General features: G+C 44.0%; 1 protein-coding gene across 1 annotated transcript in view; it reads right to left on the bottom strand.

Moving 5' to 3' along the window:
- Positions 1 to 20638, bottom strand: part of LOC138852929 (sorbitol dehydrogenase-like) — a 614649-nt gene that overhangs the window by 381913 nt on the left and 212098 nt on the right. The gene's annotated exons all lie outside the window — the stretch shown is intronic.

A 20638-nucleotide genomic window follows, 5' to 3' on the forward strand; every position in this document is an offset into this window, starting at 1 on the left:
CGTCATCAGCAAATTTGCTTATGTCACTATTTATTCCCTCGTCTATATCGTTTATGTAAATTGTGAACAACGGGCCCAACACTGACCCCTGCGGAACACTGCTTGTGACGTGCCCCCATTCTGATTTCTCCCCATTTATGCAAAAACACTGTTGCCTATTTGTCAGCCATGCCTAATGAGACAAAAAAAAAAAGCCTCTGATCGTGTTTTTTGGATTAAAACGCTGACTTTGAAGTGTATTTTCATAGAGTATTTATGATTGTATTCTTGTTTTCTTGGTCTTGTTTGATAGAATGGAAGATGTATTACAGAAAGAGATGATTTTGATTGGTTTTACAATGAAAAGGACCTTGAAATTGAGCTCAAAGTAGCAGAAATGTTGTATTTTTGCCGATGTTCGAGAGTAAACAAATGATGCCACCGTCCAATAAGTGTCCAACTAGCCATTCTAATACTCGGTCACTAATGGGTTGACATTATTTCTACTGTTATGCAGTAGTCTGCATAACAGTAAATCTTCTATTTTTTGTGTGAATAAAAATTCAAAATAGAAAGCAAAAGTAATATAAGAGGGGACTGGAGACGTGACTAATGAACAGAGGAAGTTACTTTAGTGCCAGGAATGTCTGCGTTGTTTATTCTGGACCCTGTTTTGAAGTTGGCATATTTTTTAATTTGTGTGAAATTGACCAAATTGCCAATTTCTGACCACTTTATTGGGTGATTGAAATTGGTAAATGGGCGGTTTCTTGTACAGTGGACCCCGCATAGCGACATTAATCCGTGCAAGAGAGCTCATTGTTATGCGAAATTATCGTTATGCGAATGAATTTTCCCCATAAGAAATAATGGAAATCAAATTAATCCGTGCAAGACACCCCAAAGTATGAAAAAAAAAATTTTACCACGTGAAATATTAATTTTAATACACACAAACTGAAAAAGGCATGCACAATTACATGACACTTACTTTTATTGAAGATCTGGTGATGATTGATGGGATGGGAGGAGGAGAGTGTGTTAGTGTTTAGAAGGGGAATCCCCTTCCATTAAGACTTGAGGTGTCAAGTCCTTTTCTGGGGTTACTTCCCTTCTTCTTTTAATGCCACTAGGACCAGCTTCAGAGTCACTGGAGTTCTGTCGCACAACATATCTGTCCATAGTGGCCTGTACCTCTCGTTCCTTTATGACTTCCCTAAAGTGTTTCACAACATTGTCAGTGTAATAGTCACCAGCACGGCTTGCAATAGCTGTGTGAGGGTGATTTTCATCCATGAAGGTTTGCACTTCAAGCCACTTTGTACAGATTTCCTTAATCTTTGTAGTAGGCAATTTCTTCAATTTCTCTCTCCTCTCCTTCGAACAAGTTTCGTCAGGTCTGGCCTCTTGCTGTTGAAGTTGATCTATCAGCTCATCAGTGGTTAGTTCTTCATTGTCCTCCTCCACCAACTCTTCCACATCATCCCCACTAACCTCCAACCCCAAGGACTTTCCCAATGCCATAATGGATTCCTCAACTGGCATAGGATTCTCAGGGTTAGCCTGAAACCCTTCAAAATCCCTTTGGTCTACACATTCTGGCCACAGTTTCTTCCAAGCAGAGTTCAAGGTCCTCTTAGTCACTCCCTCCCAAGCCTTACCTATAAGGTTTACACAATTGAGGATATTAAAGTGATCTCTCCAAAAGTCTCTTAGTCAGTTGAGTTTCTGAGGTCACTACAAAGCACCTTTCAAACAGAGCTTTTGTGTACAGTTTTTTGAAGTTTGCAATAACCTGCTGGTCCATGGGCTGCAGGAGAGGAGTGGTATTAGGAGGCAAAAACTTCACCTTAATGAATTTCATGTCCCCATAAAGTCGCTCTGCCACGTCTGTAGGATGACCAGGGGCATTGTCTAACACCAGGAGGCACTTAAGTTCTAATTTCTTTTCAGTTAGGTAATCTTTCACATTGGGGGCAAATGCATGGTGTAACCAGTCATAGAAAAAGTCCCTAGTGACCCATGCCTTACTGTTTGCCCTCCACAGCACACAAATTTTCCTTGAGGACATTCTTTTGCCTGAACGGTCTGGGAGTTTCAGAGTGATACACTAATAAAGGCTTCACTTTGCAATCACCAGTAGCATTGGAACACATCAACAGAGTAAGCCTGTCTTTCATAGGCTTATGTCCTGGGAGTGCCTTTTCCTTCTGAGTAATGTAGGTCCTGCTTGGCATTTTCTTCCAAAACAGGCCTGTTTCATCACAATTAAACACTTGTTCAGGTTTCAGTCCTTCAGTTTCTATGTACTCCTTGAATTCCTGCACATATTTTTCAGCTGCTTTGTGGTCCGAACTGGCAGCCTCACCATGCCTTATCACACTATGTATGCCACTACGCCTCTTAAATCTCTCAAACCAACCTTTGCTGGCCTTAAATTCACTCACATCATCACTAGTTGCAGGCATTTTTTTAATTAAATCCTCATGCAACTTCCTAGCCTTTTCACTTATGATCACTTGAGAGATGCTATCTCCTGCTATCTGTTTCTCATTTATCCACACCAATAAGAGTCTCTCAACATCTTCCATCACTTGTGATCTCTGTTTCGAAAAACACAGTTAAACCTTTGGCAAGAACAGCTTCCTTGATTGCCTTTTTGTTGCCCACAATAGTAGCGATGGTTGATTGGGGTTTACTATACAACCTGGCCAGCTCGGAGACACGCACTCCACTTTCATACTTATCAGTGATCTCTTTCTTCATCTCTATAGTAATTCTCACTCTTATTGCTGTAGGGTTGGCACTAGAAGCTTTCTTGGGGCCCATGGTCACTTATTTTGCAGATAAAATCACCAGAAACACTGTAATAATACGAAATGTTCCGATTGTATGCTTGGATGTTACCGCGGAGGCTGGCTGGTAAACAATGCCACCGGCGGAACATGTGAGGCTGGCTAAGGGCGCACATTAGACGCGTCTCGGACGAACCGCGTTGAGCGGGTTTTTTAGCGGTATGCGAGGCAAAATCTTGGCGATAAAATGTAGAGGTATGCAGATTTATCGTTATGTGATGCCAACGGTATGAGGGGGGTCCACTGTACTCAGTCGATAGAACAAGTGGAGTTCTAAAGAAATAGATGAGTTTAGTAGACTCCAACAATGGAATTGGCTGAAAGTAGGGCTCAAGTAGACAAAATCGCTGATGTGTATACAGTGGACCCCCCTGCCTTACGACGCATCGCGTTACGTTAAATCCGCCATATGAAGCATTTGAACGCAAAAATTTTGCCTCGCAATAAAAAAAACTCGCCTGACGTGATTCGTCCGGGACGTGTCCCACGTGTGGCCTCAGCTGCCTCGTGGGTGCCAGTGTTTACAAGCCAGCCAGTGCGGTCACATCTAAGCATACATTCGGTACATTTTGTATTATCAGTGTTTTTAGTGCTTGTACCTGCACAATAAGTCACATTGGGCCAAAGAAAGCTTCTAGTGCCAACCCTGTGGTAAAAAGGGTGAAAATTACTATGGAAATAAAGAGAGATAATTGGTAAGTACAAAAGTGGAGTGTGTGTCTTGGAGCTGGCCAGGTTGTATACCAAACCCCAGTCAATCATCGCTACTATCTTGGCCAACAAAACAGCAATCAAGGAAGCTGTTCTTGCAAAAGGTGTAACTTTGTTTTCGAAACAGAGATCACAAGTGATAGATGTTGAGAGACTGTTATTGGTGTGGATACAGATAGCAGGAGATAGCATCTCTCAAGCGATCATATGTGAAAAGGCTAGGAAGTTGCATGACGAGTTAATTAAAAAAATGCCTGCAACTAGTGGTGATGTGAATTTAAGGCCAGCAAAGGTTGATTTGAGAGATTTAAGAATCGTAGTGGCATAGTGTGATAAGGCATAGCGAGACTGCCAGTTCGGACCAAAAAGCGGCTGAAAAATATGTGAAGGAATTCAAGGAGTACATACAGTGAAGAACTGAAACCTGAACAAGTGTTTAATTGTGATGAAACAGGCCTGTTTTGGAAAAAAATGCCAAGCAGAACCTACATTACTCAGGAGGAAAAGGCACTCCCAGGACATAAGCCTATGAAAGACAGGCTTACTCTTTTGATGTGTGCTAATGCTAGTGGTGATTGCAAAGTGAAGCCTTCATTGGTGTATCACTCTGAAACTCCCAGAGCGTTCAGGCAAAACAGTGTCCTCAAGGCTAATTTGTGTGTGCTGTGGAGGGCAACCTCTTCAGGGGGGCTCCTTGGCGTGGTGAAGAGGCTCTTGGTCTGAGGAATTAGCCCTGTCGGTCTTCTTCCTCAGACCGAACCTAATTACCCCCCATTCTCCCCTCCCCTATCCCATCCTCCCCTTTTTCCATTCCTCCTCCTCCTCCTCACCCCTCCCTTTTGCCCTTCCTCTTTTTAGCCTTCGTGATTTCTCCCACAGGCGCGCTAGTTCCTAGGTAGGGGAAAGGACACCGGGGTCCATCCCATTCCGTTGAGGTTTCTTGGCGGTGGCGTAGTTTGCCGTGGAATCTGGATTGCCTAGGGATGTCCCGATCCCTCTCCGGTATCCCGGAGTAGCTTTGGGTGTCTTTTGGGCGACGGGTGTATCTCTGGAAGCCACCTTTCGGATTCCGGGGGTGGTGGCTGAAGGAGGTATGCTTTGTGGCGGATATCCGGCCGCCCTCTCTTTTGTCCACCGAGGTAGCTCGGCAGATGTGAGGTTGCTATCCCAGATTGCTGGTTTACTGGCATGAAGGGTAGGGTATGGCACGGGTTCCATGCTGCATCTGCGCTACTAGCGGTGTCGAGTCCTCTTGGGCGCGGAGGGAGATTTCTGGCCCTTTCATTCCTCCTAGGAACTATCCCTCCCCGGTCCCCCCTTTTTTTTTCTTTTTTTTATTTTTATTTTCTTTTCTTCTTTCTTTTTTTTTTCTTAAAAACAAAAAGAAAGAAGTAACCTAACCATGGCAGCCCTAGTCCATGAACCTGGTACCCCCGGGCCCCTTCTTGATACCGCACCCCGTTCTGACCCCGCCTCGTCTTTGGACCACTCTTCAGACATTCCTCATGCCTCTGTACCTATTGCCGGTGCTGTTTCCTCACCCGCTTCAGGTACTGAGGCCTCGACTGACTCCTTCGATTTATCAGACCTTCGCTCTCCTCTGACTATGCTTCCGGCCTCTCCCTCTACGGTGCGGCAATTTTCAAATCGCCGACCCGTTCCACGTCGGACCAACTCTGGTCCCACGCCTAAACGTCAACGACAATTACCTGCTGATGATACTTCTCCACCTTCACCTTCTCGTTCTTCTCAGAAACGATCGACACGTCCTTCACTACCTTTCCACGCTCAGTTTCAGACTGAACAGTGGACTAAATTCTTCACTTTACGACAAACTTCCTCTACTGCCTATCTTTCTGACCATAGTATTGGCAAGGCACTCCTACGCCATGTTGGTAAAGATATTTCTTTTCATGCTCTTAAGAGCGGTACGCGCATCATTACCGTACAGAATGCTACCCAGGCTCGTGAGCTCTCTCGTCTTTCCCATATAGATACTGTTCCTGTCACCCTTGAAAAACATCATTCCCTCAATTCTTGTAGTGGTACCGTTATTCTGCCCCATACCATAGTTCAACAAAATTTCCAGACATGTGGCACCGACATTCTAGAACAGCTGGAACTCCAAGATCTCCCAATCCTCAAGGTAGACACTTACGTTCTTCCTGCCCGTGGGCGGAGACGATACCCTAGCAATGTGGCTCGTTTAACTTTTGACAGCCGAGAACTCCCATCCTCCGTTTATATAGCAGGACATCGGTTACAAGTTCGAAAGGTGATCCCTACACCACAACAGTGTAGAAATTGCTGGCGATTTGGCCATCCAGCGAAATATTGCAGATCTATCGCCGAATGCCCAGTCTGTGGTGCCGATGACCATTCTAATACGTCTTGCAATCGATCTCCCTCTTGCCTTAACTGTCATGAGGCTCACCCTTCGTACTCTCGCCGTTGTCAGGTCTATTTAAACGAGCGGGAAATCCGTTGCCTCAAAGAGACAGAAGGTCTCCCTTATGCCATGGCAGTTTCTCATCTCCGCCTCCAAGGGAGACTCCCACGTGTTTCTTATTCCCGTGTTTCAAAACGTCCCCCCACTTCTGGTATCCCATCTTCTACACCCACCTCTGTGGTTACCTCTCCCATAATCACTCCTGTATCTAATCCTTTTGCTGTCCTCGGCTCAGACGTCCCTACTTCAACGCCTCAGTCTAATCTCGCTTCTTCGAGTTCTCTTACAAGCCTCAGTATCGACGAGACCTCGTACGACACCTCTTCCCAATCGTCCCTCTACTTCTCAAAAGTCAAAAAAAGGTCCGGTAACACCTCCTACCCATCTTCCACCTCCTCATTTTACCCTCCCTGTCTCTGTCCCTAGTTCTTCCCCTCTCACTGGCTCAGTTACAAGTGCAGAGGTTCACCCTCCTCCTCGTAATGTACCTTCCTCCCCTGTTCCCTCCCAAGTTTCTTCCTCTTCTGCCACCTCCCAGGTTCCTGTCTCTTCTGTCCCCTGCCACGCTTCTCCAGTTCCCTCCACCCTTTCGCCCCCCCCTACCTTGGTACAGTCCAATACAGTTCCAATCTTTACTCATCCTCCCCCTACCATTCCCAATATTGTCTCCCATACGACATCTCTGAATTCCGAAACACTTGAAGCAATCTCTGAATATATTGCAGAGACCAAACCATCAATGGACACTGATCCACCTTCCGCTCTTTCTCTCTCCTCTGCTCCATCTGCGCAACTCCTTTCTTCACAGCGCACCGTTCCTTCGCTGCTTGAACATTTTCCACTGCCTCCGCATGTGGACTTTTCTAACCCTTCTAGTCCGTAGGAACCCTTACCCGCGGATTTCAAGTATCTTTATCATTGCCAATCATGGCCTTTTTACAGTGAAATATACGCGGCCTCAGGGGTAATCGGGGTGAGCTTCAGATGTTACTCTCCCAGTTTGCCCCTGTTGGTGTTTGCTTACAGGAACCAAAATTACACTCTGCTGTTATTTCTCACATCTCAGGCTATAATTTATTGTATTCTTCAGATCCTTTTCCTGATGGGACCTTTAATGAAAGTGCCCTTCTTCTCCGCACTGATATTCCGTACCATCAGCTATTTATTCATACTTCGCTGCATTACACAGCAGCCCGTATCCACTTACATAGGTGGTATACGCTCTGTTCTTTATATCTCTCTCCTTCTCGGGCATTATCTATTCCGGATTTTGCCTTCCTTGTTTCGTCATTACCGCCACCGATTCTGTTACTTGGTGATTTTAATGCCCACCATTTCCTCTGGGGAGGGTCTCACTGTGATTCCCGTGGAATTCAGTTAGAGGCTTTTCTTGCCACCCACCCCCTCCACCCATTTTGATCCTCGGACTCATACTCTCTCTTGCATCGATCTCTCAGTTTGCTCTTCCTCCGCCGCATTGGACTTTACTTGGTCTGTTCTCCCGGACTTACATGACAGTGATCATTTCCCAATCATTCTTACTTCCCCTTCATATTCGCCACCTCTTCGCACCCCACGCTGGCAATTTAATCGGGCAAATTGGAACCTTTACTCACACCTGACTGTTTTTAAAGAGGTTCCTTCTTCGTCCTCCATCGATGAGCTTTTACACCTCTTCTTGTCCTCCGTTTTCACCGCAGCTTCTCATTCTATACCCCAAACTTCGGGCAGGCATTCTCAGAAATGCGTGCCTTGGTGGTCTCCTGCTTGTGCTCGTGCAGTACGTTTGAAGCGCGCTGCATGGGGCAGGTACCGGTACAATAGAACCACAGAGCGACTCCTTGATTTTAAACAGAAGCGTGCGATCGCTCGCCGTGTCATCCGTGACGCTAAACGCACTTGCTGGCGAGATTATGTCTCCACCATCACCTCTGCTTCCTCTATGAGTGCAGTCTGGAAAAAAGTACGAAAACTGAGTGGTAAATATTCTCCTGACCCGGCTCCTGTTCTGCGGGTTGCCGGTGTTGATATAGCAAACCCACTAGATGTTGCCAATGAAATTGGCAATCATCTGGTCCGTATTTCTCAGGGACTCCATCTATGCCCCTCATTTCTTTCCTCAAAGTCTGCCAGAGAGTTAGCACCCTTGGACTTTTCTTCTCTCAGAGAAGAACAGTATAATGTGCCTTTTACACTTCAAGAACTGGAGGCAACACTCTCAGCTTGTCGATCATCGGCAGCTGGGCCCGACGACATTCATATTCGTATGCTACAACATTTACATCAGTCAGCCCTTGCAGTCCTATTATGCCTTTACAATCTTATTTGGTCACAAGGAGTTCTTCCACAGCTGTGGAAATCCGCCATTGTTCTCCCTTTCCGCAAACCAGGCACTACGGGACATGAAACCTCCCACTATCGTCCCATTGCTCTTACCAGTGCAGTTTGCAAAGTAATGGAACGTCTAGTAAATAGACGTTTAGTGTGGTATTTAGAGACACACAACAGTCTCTCCACTCGTCAATATGGCTTTCGTAAGGGACGTTCTACCGTAGACCCCTTACTGCGCTTGGATACGTATGTTCGTAATGCCTTTGCGAATAACCACTCAGTTATTGCCATATTTTTTGACCTTGAGAAGGCATATGACACAACTTGGAGGTATAATATTTTAGCCCAAGCCCACTCCTTAGGCCTTCGAGGCAATCTACCATCCTTCCTTAAGAACTTTTTAACTGACAGGCATTTCCGTGTTCGGGTTAATAATGTGCTCTCCCCGGACTTTGTCCAAGCTGAAGGTGTCCCCCAGGGATGTGTTCTGAGCACAACACTTTTTCTCCTTGCTATTAATGATTTGGCCTCTAGTCTTCCATCAAATATTTGGTCATCACTCTATGTTGATGACTTCGCTATTGCCTGTGCAGGCGCTGACTGTCACCTCCTTACAGTTTCTCTCCAGCATGCAGTCGACCGTGTTTCCAATTGGGCCACCACACATGGGTTTAAATTTTCCAGCACTAAAACCCACCAAATCACTTTCACTAGACGCTCTGTCATCTCTGATCATCCTTTGTACCTCTATGGCTCACGTATCCCTGAACGTGATACAGTCAAGTTTCTGGGCCTCCTCTTTGATCGTAGGTTATCCTGGAAACCTCACATTACCTCTCTGAAGGCAACTTGTCACAGCCGGCTGAACCTTCTTAAAACCCTTGCTCATCTTTCGTGGGGAGCTGATCGTCGAACCCTCCTTCACCTACATTCCACCCTTATTTTATCGAAACTTGATTATGGTGACCAGATCTATTCAGCGGCATCTCCTGCTACTCTCTCTAGCCTTAACCCCATTCATCACCAAGGATTACGTTTATGCCTTGGTGCTTTTCGCTCTTCCCCTGTCGAAAGCCTCTATGCAGAAGCGAACGTTCCATCCTTATCCGATCGCCGTGATGCCCATTGCCTGCGCTACTATGTACGCTCTCATGATCTCCGCAATCCTTCCATTTATAGAATGGTCACTGATATTAGTAGACATTCTTTATTTGTTCGCCGCCCCTGCTTACTCCGTCCCTTCTCTCTTCGCCTTCATTCGCTCTTGTCTTCTCTTCAACTACCACCTTTCTATGTACATGTAGCATCTCACTTTTCCCTACCCCCCTGGGAAGTTCCAGCTGTTCGAGTCTGTTCTTTCTCCCTCCGTTGCTCGAAAGCCCAACTGTCTACGGTCGCTTCCCGCTCTCTTTTTCTTGACCACTTTCACTCTCATTCTCATGCCATTGCTGTGTACACAGATGGCTCTAAGTCTTCTGACGGCGTAGGATTCGCAGCAGTGTTTCCGGACAGCATCGTACAAGGGCATTTACTATCTTCAGCTAGTATTTTTACTGCTGAATTATATGCTATCCTTACAGCACTTATCCGTATTGCATCTATGCCTGTGTCATCATTTGTGGTTGTCTCAGACTCCCTTAGTGCTTTACAGGCTATACAAAAATTTGATACACCTCACCCCTTAGTCCTCCGTATCCAACTTTGGCTACGCCGCATCTTTACTAAGCATAAAGATATTGTTTTTTGTTGGGTCCCTGGTCATGTGGACGTACAGGGCAATGAACAGGCAGACACTGCTGCGCGGTCAGCAGTACATGACCTACCAGTTTCTTATAGAGGTATTCCATGTACGGACTATTTTGCTGTAATATCTTCCCACCTTCACACCCGTTGGCAACAACGTTGGTCTACTATGCTCGGCAACAAACTTCAGTCTATTAAACCGAGTATAGGTTACTGGCCGTCTTCTTATCACCAGTGTCGAGGTTGGGAGACTACTCTCTCCCGTCTTCGCATTGGCCATACTCGTCTTACTCATGGATATCTCATGGAGAGGCGTCTTGCTCCTCTCTGTGAGAATTGCCAAGCTCCATTATCAGTCAGCCACATTCTGTTGGACTGCCCACTTTATCAACGAGCACGCAGAATTTACCTCTGTCGTCGTCTTCGCCCCGCTGCTCTCTCTTTACCTTCCCTTCTCGCTGATGGACCCACCTTTCATCCGGACTCTCTCATTGACTTTTTGACAACGACTGACTTACTTCACAAATTCTGATACTTTCAACCCTTTCTACTTGTATCTCTTGCTACCCTCTACCCCCGTACTATCCCCTGCCCCGCTGTTTTCTGTAACCTGCTGATCATCCCCCCTCCCTTCTGCCATCCAATTCCCTTGCTTCCTTCCCTACCCTGCAGCGCTGTATAGCCCTTGTGGCTTAGCGCTTCTTTTTGATTATAATAATAATGTGGAGGGAAAACAGTAAGGCATGGGTCACTAGGGACTTTTTCTATGACTGGTTACACCATGCATTTGCCCCCACTGTGAAAAATTACCTAATGGAAAAGAAATTGGACCTTAAGTGCCTCCTGGTATTAGACAATTCTCCTGGTCATCCTTCAGGCTTGGCAGAGTGACTTTCTGGGAACATGAGCTTCATTAAAGTCAAGTTTTTGCCTCCTAATACCACTCCTCTCCTGCAGCCCATGGACCAGCAGGTCATTTCAAACTTAAAAAAACTCTACACAAAAGCTATGTTTCAAAAGTGCTTTGAAGTGATCTCAGACACTCGATTGACTCTGAGAGTTTTCAAAAGATCACTTTAGTATCCTCAGTTGTGTAAACCTTATAGGTAAGGCTTGGGAGGGAGTGACTAAGAGGACCTTGAACTCTGCTTGGAAGAAACTGTGGCCACAATGCATAGAAGAAAGGGATTTTGAAGGGTTTGGGGCTAACCCTGAGAAGCGTATGCTAGTTGTGGAATCCATTGTGGCATTGGGGAAGTCCTTGGGGTTGGAGGTTAGTGGGGAGGATGTGGAAGAGTTGGTGGAGGAGGACAATGAAGAACTAACCACTGATGAGCTGCAAGATCATCTTCAACAGCAAGAGGCCAGACCTGAGGAAACTGCTTCAGAGGAGGGGGGAGAGAAATTGAAGTTGCCTACTTCAAAGATTAAGGAAATGTATGCAAAGCGAGTTGAACTGCAAACCTTTACGAATGAAAATCACCCTGACACAGCTACTGCAAGCCGTGTTGGCAATCTGTACAATGACAATGTTACGGCCCATTTTAGGAAAGTCTTAAAGGAACGGGAGGTACAGAGCTCTATGGACAGATTTGTTGTGCGACAGAGGTCCAGTGACTCAAGCTGGTTCTAGTGGCATTAAAAGAAGGGAAGTAACCCCAGAAAAGGATTTCCTACCTCAAGTCCTAATGGAAGGGGATTCCCCTTCTAAACAATAACTTCCACACACTCCCCTCCTCCCATCCCATCAATCATCACCAGATCTTCAATAAAGGTAAGTGTCATGTATTCTATTCTTAGTAGAGTAGTAATTATGCATGTCTTCTTCAGTTTGTGTGTATTAAAATTAATATTTCATGTGGTAAAAAAAATTTTTTTTCATTGGGGTGTCAGGAACGGATTAATTTGATTTCCATTATTTCTTATGGGGAAAATTAATTCGGCTAATGATAATTTCGGCTTGTGATGAGCTCTCGGGAACGGATTAATATCGTAAGGAGGGGGTCCACTGTATATCGCTGAGATTGCTAACTTCACGAGAGCATAATTCTGTAAGTTTTCCATCAAATTTTGTACTTTTGGTGTCATTACCATCGGGAAAGAATTCTCATTTCATAAGAAAAAAGTAGGTATTACCAAAGCTGCTCCTCCTCAGGAAAATTAATGAATAGAAAAAGAATGGTAACATACAAATATAAACACTTTGTTAGAAGTGAAAATATAAAACATTTAAATATGAACTTTTATCCTACTTGAAAGAGAAATGAAAAATGACACCACGTTGACACCACGCATTGTAGAAATTGTAGCCGTTGCTGATGAAGGGGGGGGGGGGCTCACAGCTGGTGAGTGACAACCCAACAACTATTCACTCACAGTATGTTTTGCCTTGAATGATCTGTCAAGATGATAGGAACGCAGGTCCTTCACCACTGCAAAGATGAGGGGTAGTTGCCTGGGGTTGGCTACTCAGGTACGTAGATCAAGGATGACATCCCAGAACTCGTGTGAAGTTCGTCTCCTTCAGCACTGTCTCTGTAGTTGCCAGATGACCCAAGCTGACATTCCAAGAGTCGTGTTAGGAGCTGTGAGTCAAGTGATTATCCATTTGGTCGGAGCCCCACACGTCACCTTTCTGGGTGGAAAAAAGGGAGGGGGGGATAGCGGGAGCTAGACACTGACCCTACTTTAACAAGCAGACTGGCAATCAAACTATTTTTATTATTATCACACTGGCCGATTCCCACCAAGGCAGGGTGGCCCGAAAAAGAAAAACTTTCACCATCATTCACTCCATCACTGTCTTGCCAGAAGGGTGCTTTACACTACAGTTTTTAAACTGCAACATTAACACCCCTCCTTCAGAGTGCAGGCACTGTACTTCCCATCTCCAGGACTTAAGTCCGGCCTGCCGGTTTCCCTGAATCCCTTCATAAATGTTACTTTGCTCACACTCCAACAGCACGTCAAGTATTAAAAACCATTTGTCTCCATTCACTCCTATCAAACACGCTCACGCATGCCTGCTGGAAGTCCAAGCCCCTCGCACACAAAACCTCCTTTACCCCCTCCCTCCAACCCTTCCTAGGCCGACCCCTACCCCGCCTTCCTTCCACTACAGACTGATACACTCTTGAAGTTATTCTGTTTCGCTCCATTCTCTCTACATGTCCGAACCACCTCAACAACCCTTCCTCAGCCCTCTGGACAACAGTTTTGGTAATCCCGCACCTCCTCCTAACTTCCAAACTACGAATTCTCTGCATTATATTCACACCACACATTGCCCTCAGACATGACATCTCCACTGCCTCCAGCCTTCTCCTCGCTGCAACATTCATCACCCATGCTTCACACCCATATAAGAGCGTTGGTAAAATTATACTCTCATACATTCCCCTCTTTGCCTCCAAGGACAAAGTTCTCTGTCTCCACAGACTCCTAAGTGCACCACTCACTCTTTTTCCCTCATCAATTCTATGATTCACCTCATCTTTCATAGACCCATCCGCTGACACGTCCACTCCCAAATATCTGAATACGTTCACCTCCTCCATACTCTCTCCCTCCAATCTGATATTCAATCTTTCATCACCTAATCTTTTTGTTATCCTCATAACCTTACTCTTTCCTGTATTCACCTTTAATTTTCTTCTTTTGCACACCCTACCAAATTCATCCACCAATCTCTGCAGCTTCTCTTCAGAATCTCCCAAGAGCACAGTGTCATCAGCAAAGAGCAGCTGTGACAACTCCCACCCTGTGTGTGATTCTTTATCTTTTAACTCCACGCCTCTTGCCAAGACCCTCGCATTTACTTCTCTTACAACCCCATCTATAAATATATTAAACAACCACGGTGACATCACACATCCTTGTCTAAGGCCTACTTTTACTGGGAAAAAATTTCCCTCTTTTCTACATACTCTAACTTGAGCCTCACTATCCTCGTAAAAACTCTTCACTGCTTTCAGTAACCTACCTCCTACACCATACACTTGCAACATCTGCCACATTGCCCCCCTATCCACCCTGTCATATGCCTTTTCCAAATCCATAAATGCCACAAAGACCTCTTTAGCCTTATCTAAATACTGTTCACTTATATGTTTCACTGTAAACACCTGGTCCACACACCCCCTACCTTTCCTAAAGCCTCCTTGTTCATCTGCTATCCTATTCTCCGTCTTACTCTTAATTCTTTCAATTATAACTCTACCATACACTTTACCAGGTACACTCAACAGACTTATCCCCCTATAATTTTTGCACTCTCTTTTATCCCCTTTGCCTTTATACAAAGGAACTATGCATGCTCTCTGCCAATCCCTAGGTACCTTACCCTCTTCCATACATTTATTAAATAATTGCACCAACCACTCCAAAACTATATTCCCACCTGCTTTTAACATTTCTATCTTTATCCCATCAATCCCGGCTGCCTTACCCCCTTTCATTTTACCTACTGCCTCACGAACTTCCCCCACACTCACAACTGGCTCTTCCTCACTCCTACAAGATGTTATTCCTCCTTGCCCTATACACGAAATCACAGCTTCCCTATCTTCATCAACATTTAACAATTCCTCAAAATATTCCCTCCATCTTCCCAATACCTCTAACTCTCCATTTAATAACTCTCCTCTCCTATTTTTAACTGACAAATCCATTTGTTCTCTAGGCTTCCTTAACTTGTTAATCTCACTCCAAAACTTTTTCTTATTTTCAACAAAATTTGTTGATAACAGCTCACCCACTCTCTCATTTGCTCTCTTTTTACATTGCTTCACCACTCTCTTAACCTCTCTCTTTTTCTCCATATACTCTTCCCTCCTTGCATCACTTCTACTTTGTAAAAACTTCTCATATGCTAACTTTTTCTCCCTTACTACTCTCTTTACATCATCATTCCACCAATCGCTCCTCTTCCCTCCTGCACCCACTTTCCTGTAACCACAAACTTCTGCTGAACACTCTAACACTACATTTTTAAACCTACCCCATTCCTCTTCGACCCCATTGCCTATGCTCTCATTAGCCCATCTATCCTCCAATAGCTGTTTATATCTTACCCTAACTGCCTCCTCTTTTAGTTTATAAACCTTCACCTCTCTCTTCCCTGATGCTTCTATTCTCCTTGTATCCCATCTACCTTTTACTCTCAGTGTAGCTACAACTAGAAAGTGATCTGATATATCTGTGGCCCCTCGATAAACATGTACATCCTGAAGTCTACTCAACAGTCTTTTATCTACCAATACATAATCCAACAAACTACTGTCATTTCGCCCTACATCATATCGTGTATACTTATTTATCTTCTTTTTCTTAAAATATGTATTACCTATAACTAAACCCCTTTCTATACAAAGTTCAATCAAAGGGCTCCCATTATCATTTACACCTGGCACCCCAAACTTACCTACCACACCCTCTCTAAAAGTTTCTCCTACTTTAGCATTCAGGTCCCCTACCACAATTACTCTCTCACTTGGTTCAAAGGCTCCTATACATTCACTTAACATCTCCCAAAATCTCTCTCTCTCCTCTGCATTCCTCTCTTCTCCAGGTGCATACACGCTTATTATGACCCACTTCTCGCATCCAACCTTTACTTTAATCCACATAATTCTCGAATTTACACATTCATATTCTCTTTTCTCCTTCCATAACTGATCATTTAACATTACTGCTACCCCTTCCTTTGCTCTAACTCTCTCAGATACTCCAGATTTAATCCCATTTATTTCCCCCCACTGAAACTCTCCTACCCCCTTCCGCTTTGTTTCGCTTAGAGCCAGGACATCCAACTTCTTTTCATTCATAACATCAGCAATCATCTGTTTCTTGTCATCCGCACTACATCCACGCACATTTAAACAACCCAGTTTTATAAAGTTTTTCTTCTCTTTTTTAGTAAATGTATACAGGAGAAGGGGTTACTAGCAATCAAACTATCGTCACCATATATTCGCTCGCTACTCCTGTCTGTCGAACTTTTCCCTCACTCTCCCCCATACCAAGATTTATAGTCAAGGAATATAAGAAGAATACAGGAGGAAAAAGTTCTAACCCGGGAAAGTCACGTAAGGTACCAAATCTTCTACTGACTGTCACGACTTAACCAGTCAGAGAAATAATTGGATGACCATTGATATACACAATATGAAACTTAAAAGCTTGGAGTGCCAGTGTCCACCTCAAGAGGCAACTGTTGATTCCCTTAAAAGTTTCTAGGTGTATATCAAAGGTTTGTAATCCGTCTCTAAAATGAATTCTTTTCCCAGTAAATTAAATTTAAGTTTGGAGATACCCCACACAAGGGCCAAACATTCCTTTTCTATGGGGAAGTACAGTGGACCCCCGGTTAACGATTTTAATCCGTGCAAGAGGGGTAATTGTTATGCGAAATAATCGCTATGTGAATGAATTTTCCCCATAAGAAATAATGGAAATCAAATTAATCCGTGCAAGACACCCAAAAGTATGAAAAAAAAAAAATTTTACCACATGAAATATACATTTTCCCACACACAAAGAGAAGGATACATGCACAATAGTAGAGTAGTACATGCACAGTATATATTGTGCATGTACTAGTCTACTAAATGAAGAATAAATGACACTTACCTTTATTGAAGATGCAGCAATGACTGATGAGACACTGTGTCCTGGGAGTGCCTTTTCCTCCTGAGTACTGTAGGTCCTGTTTGGCATTTTCTTCCAGAACAGGCCTTATCACACTGTGTATGCCACTACGATTCTTAAATCTCTCAAACCAACCTTTGCTGGCTTTAAATTCACCAATATGAGCACTAGTTCCAGGCATTTTTCCCTGTTCACCTGGGTGTTAGTCGACTTGTGTGGGTTGCATCCTGGGAGACAAGATTAAGGACCCCAATGGAAATAAGTTAGACAGTCTTCGATGACACTGACTTTTTTGGGTTATCCTGGGTGGCAAATCCTCTGGGGTTAATTGTTTCTTGGTATTCTCAATAAGCCACACCAACAACAGTGCAGCAGCAGCAGCAGCAGCTGTACCACCAATAGTAGCGATGGTTGATTGGGGTTTATTATACAACCTGGCCAGCTCGGAGACATGCACTCCACTTTCATACTTATCAATGATCTTTTTCTTCATCTCTATTGTAATTCTCACCCTTATTGCTGTAGGGTTGGCACTAGAAGCTTTCTTGGGGCCCATGGTCACTTATTTTCCAGAAAAAGCACCGAAAACGCTGTAATAATACGAAATATTCCGATTGTATGCTTGGATGTTACCGCGGAGGCTGGCTGGTAAACAATGCCACCGGCGGAACATGTGAGTGCGTCTCGGACGAAAATCGGTAAGCGGGTTTTTAAGCGGTATGTGAGGCAAAATTTTTGCAATTAAAGTAAGCGGTATGCGAAATAATCGCTATGTGATGCCATCGTTATGCGGGGGTCCACTGTATATTGTTTCAGCAGGAAGAAGTTTCCGGCTTAGGAAGCATACAGGAAAGGGTGTACCATCATGATACTGTAGTAACACTGCACTTAGGCCGGTATTGGAGGTATCACTTCTTAATCAAAACGGCTTATTAATATCTGGAATCTTAAGTATAGGGTCTTTAGAGAAGATGTTCTTAATTTCATTAAACTTTTCTCGAGCTACGTCGGAAAGTTCAAGAGGTTCCTTCAGACTTTTTAAGGTAGTCGGATAAGATGCCTGTAAGATCGGAAATGTTGGGGATACACCATGCATAAAAATTTACAGAACCAAGAAAGCTACACATGAGCTTCTTGGTTTTGGGTAATTTAAACTCTAATGAAGCTTTGATCTTGCTGGGGAAAGGCTGCAAAGAGTTATTAGAAAGAATAAATCCGAGATATCTAATTTTGTTATACCCAAGGAAGCATTTCTTCGGCTTGGCAGTGAGGCCATGTGAGTGTAACCTACATAAAACTGATATTAATGTTTGCATATGCTTGTCCCACGTGGATGTCATTATGTAAATGTTGTCAAAATAAACTGAAACATTTGAATATTACCCAAGATCTTTCTCATCAGTCTCATGTAGGTAGCACAGGCAGTTACCAAACCGAAGGGCATAGTTCTATACTGCAGTCCTTGGTGTGTAGGAAAAGCGGTGTACTGCTTAGATGAAGGATCTAACATTACTTGATGGTATGCTTGTGCAATATCAATCTCTGAAAAGTTATAAAATTTGTGTAGATCGCTATCTATTAAGGGCATAGGCTCAGCATCCCACCGAGTTATAGCATTAAGTCCTCTGAAGTCAATAGCAAGTCTATATGAATTGTCTTCCTTCTTAACCATGACTTCCCCTCAAGGAAGGTTCCTTGATGTTGGTGAAGGGCTCTTGATTTAGGGAATTGGATCTGTGCTCCAGTTCCCCAAATTTGGCATGAATGCCTTCCTCATTCCCCCCCCCCCAGGCGCTGTATAATCCTCTGGGTTTAGCGTTTCCCCCTTGATTATAATAATAACTAACCATGACTACTGGTGAGCAATATGTAGATACTGAAGGTTCAATGATCTTCAGTTTTGATAATCTGTCTACCTCTTGGTCAAATGCATCCCTAAGGTGAACTGGAACTGGGTATAATTTGTCTGATAGGGTTGTCCGTGACTAAGTCAATCTTATGGACTACCGTGGAGGTGACACCTGGAATATCAGTAAAAACATCCGAGAAGTTACACATTGAAGTAATTCATGTTTCTTATGGTCATCCAAAGACTCGTTGATATTAGTTTGTCGAACCAGTGTGTTCAAGAGTCACCAAATCATGTAGTTCTGTCATAGTCTACATTAGAGGTGTCAATTACACACACCTTACACTCCTCAGTTGTCTTACCAAGTTTGTGTGGAAAAACTAAATCAGCCATTCAGGCAGTTAACCGAATTTCTTTGGTAATATTTCTTAAGAATGTTGATATGATAAAGCTTAGGTTTCCCCTTGACTTCCATGAGGTAATCAACCTTCCCACAAATTTTCAATACCTTATATGAACCTTTCCATGCTACTAATAACTTATTTGACTTTATTGGTAAAAGTACCAGAACCTCATCCCCTACTTTAAAACTTCTCTGACTTTTGGTATCAAAATAGGTTTTGTACTGGTCCATTGATAAGCTTAAGTTTTTCGAAACTGTCAGAGGTCTCCTCAAGTTTGGATCTAAGGTCAAGGAGAAACTGATAAGAAGACTGAACCTCAGCATTCACCTCATTAGTCCATAAGTCATGAAGGATGGACAATGGACCTCTGGCCTGTCTACCATAGAGAAGTTCAAAAGGTGAAAACCCCAAAGAGTCACTGGGAACTTCCCTCATGGCAAACAAAGCACAGGGTAGGTAACGATGCCACTCCTTAGGTTTAAGGGAGCTAAGTTTCCAGATGGCAGTGTTTCCGGACAGCGTCGTACAAGGGCATTTACTATCTTCGGCTAGTATTTTTACTGCTGAATTGTATGCCATCCTTACAGCACTTATCCGTATTGCATCTATGCCTGTATCATCATTTATGGTTGTCTCAGACTCCCTTAAGCCCTTGTGGCTTAGCGCTTCTTTTTGATTATAATAATAATAATCAGACTCCCTTAGTGCTTTACAGGCTATACAAAAATTTGATACACCTCACCCCTTAGTCCTCCGTATCCAACTTTGGCTACGCCGCATCTTTACCAAGCATAAAGATATTGTTTTTTGTTGGGTCCCTGGTCATGTTGACGTACAGGGCAGTGAACAGGCAGACACTGCTGCGCGGTCAGCAGTACATGACCTACCAGTTTCTTAGAGGTATTCCATTTACGGACTATTTTACTGCAATATCTTCCCACCTTCACACCCGTTGGCAACAACGTTGGTCTACTATGCTCGGCAACAAACTTCAATCTATTAAACCGAGTATAGGTTACTGGCCATCTTCTTATCACCAGTGTCGAGGTTGGGAGACTACTCTCTCCCGTCTTCGCATTGGCCATACTCGTCTTACTCATGGATATCTCATGGAGAGGCGTCTTGCTCCTCTCTGTGAGAATTGCCAAGCTCCATTATCAGTCAGCCACATTCTGTTGGACTGCCCACTTTATCAACGAGCACGCAGAATTTACCTCTGTCGTCGTCTTCGCTCCGCTGCTCTCTTTACCTTCCCTTCTCGCTGATGGACCCACCTTTCATCCGGACTCTCTCATTGACTTTTTGACAACAACTGACTTACTTCACAAATTCTGATACCTTCAGCCCTTTCTACTTCAATCTCTTGCTACCCTCTACCCCCGTACTATCCCCTGCCCCGCTGTTTTCTGTAACCTGCTGATCATCCCCCCTCCCTTCTGCCATCCAATTACCTTGCTTCCTCCCCTACCCTGCAGCGCTGTATAGCCCTTGTGGCTTAGCGCTTCTTTTTGATTATAATAATAATAAATCCTACTTGAAAGAGAAATGAAAAATGAAATATAAAAATATTTGAATTCAACGGTAATGTGTAGTTATACTGTGTGTCTGGTTGTTGATGTTGACACTGCGCACTGTAGAAATTGTAGCTGATGATGGGGGGGGGGGAGGG

The sequence above is a fragment of the Cherax quadricarinatus genome, chromosome 19 (genome assembly GCF_038502225.1).
Source record: "Cherax quadricarinatus isolate ZL_2023a chromosome 19, ASM3850222v1, whole genome shotgun sequence".
Classification (NCBI taxonomy): Eukaryota; Metazoa; Arthropoda; class Malacostraca; order Decapoda; family Parastacidae; genus Cherax; species Cherax quadricarinatus.